The sequence below is a fragment of the Pseudophryne corroboree genome, chromosome 9, assembly GCF_028390025.1.
Source record: "Pseudophryne corroboree isolate aPseCor3 chromosome 9, aPseCor3.hap2, whole genome shotgun sequence".
In the NCBI taxonomy this organism is placed as follows: domain Eukaryota; kingdom Metazoa; phylum Chordata; class Amphibia; order Anura; family Myobatrachidae; genus Pseudophryne; species Pseudophryne corroboree.
The window spans coordinates 118,304,187-118,310,409 of record NC_086452.1 but is presented as its reverse complement, the minus strand read 5'-3'; positions in this window follow the sequence as shown (position 1 = coordinate 118,310,409).

The following is a 6,223-nucleotide window of genomic DNA, read 5'->3' as shown; positions in this document are numbered from 1 at the left end:
CTGGTGGTCAGCAGACAATCACAATACTGGTGGTCAGTGGTCACTGGTCAGTCACACTGGCAGTGGCACTCTGGCAGCAAAAGTGTGCACTGTACTTAAAATATGTACTCCTGCTATAACTGCTCCCCAGTCTCCTCCACAATTAAACTGTGTGAGCAGTGAGCACTCAGCACAGTCAGATAATGATATACAGTATTACATATGATGCAGCACACTGGGCTGAGCACAGATATGGTATGTGACTGTGTCACACTGTGTATCGTTTTTTTTCAGGCAGAGAACGGATTAATTAAACTGGTGGTCACTGGTCACACTATCAGCAGCAAGTAGTACTCCTCCTAATAATATGCTCCCCAAAATTTGTGTCTCTCTCTAGTACTCTAGTCTAAACGGAGAGGACGCCAGACACGTCCTCTCCCTATCAATCTCAATGCACGTGTGAAAATGGCGGCGACGCGCGGCTCCTTATATAGAATCCGAGTCTCGCGATAGAATACGAGCCTCGCGAGAATCCGACAGCGGGATGATGACGTTCGGGCGCGCTCGGGTTAACCTGAAGTTCGGGTGGGTTCGGATTCCGAGGAACCGAACCCGCTCATCTCTAGTTTTAATGCCTCCCTGCTGCATCCTAACCCTAACCTCCCTCACCCCCTTGAGCCTAGTCCTAAATTCCCCGACCACCATAATGTAGCCCTAACCTCCCCCACCACAGCACGCTAGCCCAAACCTCCCCCATCGCCGCAGCCTAACCCTAACCTCCCCCACCCCCACAGCCTAACCCTAACCTTCTCCACCCCTGCAGCCTAACACTAACCTCCCCCATCTCCGCAGCCTAACCCTAACCTCCCCCACCCCCGCAGCCTAACCCTAACCTCTCCCACCCCCACAGCCTAACCCTAACCTCCCCCACCCCTGCAGCCTAACCCTAACCTTCTCCACCCCTGCAGCCTAACACTAACCTCTCCCATCTCCGCAGCCTAACCCTAACCTCCCCCACCCCCGCAGCCTAACCCTAACCTTCTCCACCCCTGCAGCCTAACACTAACCTCCCCCATCTCCGCAGCCTAACCCTAACCTCCCCCACCCCCGCAGCCGAACCCTAACCTCTCCCACCCCCACAGCCTAACCCTAACCTCCCCCACCCCTGCAGCCTAACACTAACCTCCCCCATCTCCGCAGCCTAACCCTAACCTCCCCCACCCCAGCAGCCTAACCCTAACCTCCCCCACCCCCGCAGCCTAACCCTAACCTTCTCCACCCCCGCAGCCTAACCCTAACCTCCCCCACCTAACCCTAACCTTCTCCACCCCCACAGCCAGGGCCGGATTAACAATGGGGCTGATGGAGCTGCAGCTCCAAGCCCACGCTCCAAACAGGCCCCCAGCATCTGCAGATCTCTGTGCTGCAGTAGATAGGAAAAATAATTTCCTTCCTCTGCAGCCTGCAGCATTCCAGGCCCCGCCCCCTCCAGCCTCATTCCTCCCCCTCCAACCCTGCTGCGGCGCCTGTGAATCACATGCGCCACCAGCCAAAATTATATCTGAATACGATGGCGGCGCAGCAGAAGCGCACACGTCGCACAGTGACTAGCTGCCTACCCACGCGTAAGACATCGCGCCATGACATCACAAAAGTGCCACCCGCCACCACCGAGCACAGACTCATCAGCACAGTGACAGCACAGGGCAGCCAATGCACTGCAGTGTCATCCATCTGTGCTGCTCCGTGAAGGCGGCCAGACATCTCTTCCTCCTGACTGCAGTGAGCCAGTGACTGCGATGAGGCTTCAGACTGTCAGACCTACTGTACCTGTTGACTGCGGCCCTGTCCTGTAAGTTATACAATATGCTGGACTGGGGCACTGTTTATTAAAGATGCAGTTTTTATTTATTTATTTATTTATTTATGTGTATATATATATATATATATATATATATATAGTAATTTAATGTTTTTTTCAAGATATGATATTTGTATGTGCAAATATAAACATAAATAATAAAATATATATAAATGTATATCTATATATACAGTGTGTATATATATATATATATATATATATATATATATATACGTATCCAACGGCGGCACTCGAGACTCGAATAAAGACAACTTCACGCAGCTTTAGGGCCTAAGGCTGCGTGAAGTTGTCTTTATTTGAGTCTCGAGTGCCGCAGTTGGATACGTATGTTGCATACAGCCGTGCAGGCTGTGTTGTGGAGGGCCCTGGGCGCAGTAAGAATTGGTTATTCCAGTGGAGTGCCGGAGCTGGGAATTATTTATATCTGTGTGTCGACGTGGGGTGGTTTGTATATATACAGTGGCCAAGGTGAGGGAAGCAGGGGGAGTGAGTATTGCTGGGAGTGAAAGAACTCCAGGTTGAGCAAGGGAGGGAGAGTGTGAGAGGTGCTGAGGCTATGTGATGGAAGCATGCAGTGAGAAATGCAGGGAGTGAGAAGTAAGCAGGCCATGAGATGGTAGCAGGGAGTGAGAGGACCAGGGGTTGAGCAAGGGAGGGAGAGTGTGAGAGGTGCTGAGGCTATGTGATGGAAGCAGGCAGTGAGAAATACAGGGAGTGAGAAGTAAGCAGGCCATGAGAGGGTAGCAGGGAGTGAGAGGACCAGGGGTTGAGCAAGGGAGGGAGAGTGTGAGAGGTGCTGAGGCTATGTGATGGAAGCAGGCAGTGAGAAATGCAGGGAGTGAGAAGTAAGCAGACCATGAGAGGGTAGCAGGGAGTGAGAGGACCAGGGTTTGAGCAGGGGATAGAGAGTGTGAGAGGTGCTGAGGCTATGTGATGGAAGCAGGCAGTGAGAAATGCAGGGAGTGTGAGGTAATAAGCAGGCCATGAGAGGGTAGTATGGAGTGAGAGGGCCAGGGTTTGAGCAGGGGATAGAGAGCGTGAGAGGTGCTGAGGCTGTGTGAGCGAAGCAGATAGTGAGAGGACCAGGGGTTGAGTAAGGGATGAAAAGTGTGAGAGTTGCAGGGACTGAGTGAGGGAAGCATTGGGTGAGAGGGTAAAAGGTGTTGAGAGAGGGATGGAAGAAGTGAGAGGTGTAAGGGCACAAGAACAGCGTGTGTGTGTGTGGAAGTGGGGTGGAGTGTATATATACAGTGCCCAAAGTGGGGCGGTCTGTATATATACAGTGGCCAAAGTGAGGGAAGCAGGGGGAGTGAGATTCACTGAGGTTGAAAGAACCCCGGGTTGTGCATGGGATGGAGAGTGCGAGAGGTGCAGACGCTGGGTGAGGGAATCAGGGAATTAGAAATGCAGGAGGTGAGAGGAAAGCAGGGAATGAGGAGACTGGGCCTTGAGCAAGGGATAGAGATAGAGAGAGGTGCAGGGGCTATGTGATGGAAGCAGGCAGTGAGAAATGCAGAGAGTGAGAGGTAAGCAGGCCATGAGAGGGTAGCAGGGAGTGAGGAGACTAGGGGTTGAGGAGGGGATAGAGAGTGTGAGAGGTGCAGAGGCTTAGTGAGGGAAGCAAGGAATGAGAAAAGCTTGTGGTGAGAGGTACGCAGGTCTTAAAAGGGTAGCAGGGAATGAGGGGACCTGGGGTTGAGCAAGGGATAGAGAGCGTGAGAGGTGCTGAGGCTGTGTGATGGAAGCAGGGAGTGAGAGGACCAGGGGTTGAGTAAGGGATGAAGGGTTGAAGAACTTATCCCATCATTGGTGTAAATGAACTAAGGGCATAATTCAGACCTGATCGCAGCAGCAAATTTGTTAGCGAATGGGCAAAATCATGTGCACTGCGGGTGTGGCAGATATAACGTGCAGAGAGAGTTAGATTTGGGTGGAGTATATTGTTTCTGTGCAGGGTAAATACCGGCTGCTTTTATTACACTGCAATTTAGATTTAAGTTTGAACACCCCCCCCCACCCAAATCTAACTCTCTCTGCACATGTTACATATGCCCCACCTGCAGTGCACATGGTTTTGCCCAACTGCTAACACATTTGCTGCTGCGATCAACTCTGAATTACCCCCATGGTTTTGTCCATTTGCTAACAAATTTGCTGCTGCGATCAGTTCTGAATTTGGCTCTGAGTGAGGGAAGCATTGGGTGAGAGGGTAGCAGGTGATAAGAGAGGGATGGAAGAAGTGAGAGGTGTAAGGGAGCAAGGAGAGCGTGTGTGGAGTGATATAGTTACCTTGGATGAAGATATTGGCACATAAGGAGAGTGACAGACAAAAGAAATAGGTAAGGGAAAGAGGAAGAGACATGGAAAACAGAGAGCAGTGAACAAAGGGGGTAATTCTGAGTTGATCGCAGCAGGAACTTTGTTAGCAGTTGGGCAAAACCATGTGCACTGCAGGGGAGGCAGATTTAACATGTGCAGAGAGAGTTAGATTTGGGTGGGGTGTGTTCAATCTGCAATCTAAATTGCAGTGTAAAAATAAAGCAGCCAGTATTTACCCTGCACAGAAACAAAATAACTCACCCAAATCTAACTCTCTCTGCAAATGTTATATCTGCCCCCCCCCCCTGCAGTGCACATGGTTTTGCCCAACTGCTAAAAAATTTCCTGCTGCGATCAACTTGGAATTACCCCCAAAGGGTAGATGTTAAAGATACTGGGGGTAATTCTGAGTTGATCGCAGCAGGATTTTTGTTAGCAGTTGGCCAAAACCATGGCCCTCATTCCGAGTTGTTCGCTCGGTATTTTTCATCGCATCGCAGTGAAAATCCGCTTAGTACGCATGCGCAATGTTCGCACTGCGACTGCGCCAAGTAACTTTACTATGATGAAAGTATTTTTACTCACGGCTTTTTCTTCGCTCCGGCGATCGTAATGTGATTGACAGGAAATGGGTGTTACTGGGCGGAAACACGGCGTTTCAGGGGCGTGTGGCTGAAAACGCTACCGTTTCCGGAAAAAACGCAGGAGTGGCCGGGGAAACGGTGGGAGTGCCTGGGCGAACGCTGGGTGTGTTTGTGACGTCAACCAGGAACGACAAGCACTGAAATGATCGCACAGGCAGAGTAAGTCTGGAGCTACTCTGAAACTGCTAAGTAGTTAGTAATCGCAATATTGCGAATACATCGGTCGCAATTTTAAGAAGCTAAGATTCACTCCCAGTAGGCGGCGGCTTAGCGTGTGTAACTCTGCTAAATTCGCCTTGCGACCGATCAACTCGGAATGAGGGCCCATGTGCACTGCAGGGGAGGCAGATATAACATGTGCAGAAAGAGTTAGATTTGGGTGGGTTATTTGTTTCTGTGCAGGGTAAATACTGGCTGCTTTATTTTTAAACTGCAATTTAGATTGCAGATTGAACACACCACACCCAAATCTAACTCTCTCTACACGTTATATCTGCCTCCCCTGCAGTGCACATAGGGGGTCATTCCGAGTTGTTCGCTCGGTAAAAATCTTCGCATCGCAGCGATTTTCAGCTTAATGCGCATGCGCAATGTCCGCACTGCGACTGCGCCAAGTAAATTTGCTATGCAGTTAGGAATTTTACTCACGGCTTTTTCTTCGTTCTGGCGATCGTAATGTGATTGACAGGAAATGGGTGTTACTGGGCGGAAACAGGCCGTTTTATGGGCGTGTGGGAAAAAACGCTACCGTTTCCGGAAAAAACGCAGGAGTGGGCAGAGAAACGGGGGAGTGTCTGGGCGAACGCTGGGTGTGTTTGTGACGTCAAACCAGGAACGACAAGCACTGAAATGATCGCAGATGCCGAGTAAGTCTGGAGCTACTCAGAAACTGCTACGAGGTGTGTAATCGCAATATTGCGAATACTTCGTTCGCAATTTTAAGATGCTAAGATTCACTCCCAGTAGGCGGCGGCTTAGCATGAGCAAATCTGCTAAAATCCGCTTGCGAGCGAACAACTCGGAATGACCCCCATAGTTTTGCCCAACTGCTAACAAAAATCCTGCTGCGATCAACTCAGAATTACCCACTGTAGGAACATTTGAGACATTTTGGAAAGATGAAAACAGCGAAAAGCTAACATGTTTTAAATATAACACATACTGCTAAAAAGCATCTAAAATGAATACTGTGTTTTTAAAACACCTAAGCCCCCCCGCTGTTTTATTAAAATTTCCACAGCTCCACCTCTAAATTCCTACATCGAGCACTATATATATATATATATATATATATATATACACACTGCTCAAAAAAATAAAGGGAACACTAAAATAACACATCCTAGATCTGAACGAATGAAATATTTTTATTAAATACTTTGTTCTTTACATAGTTGAA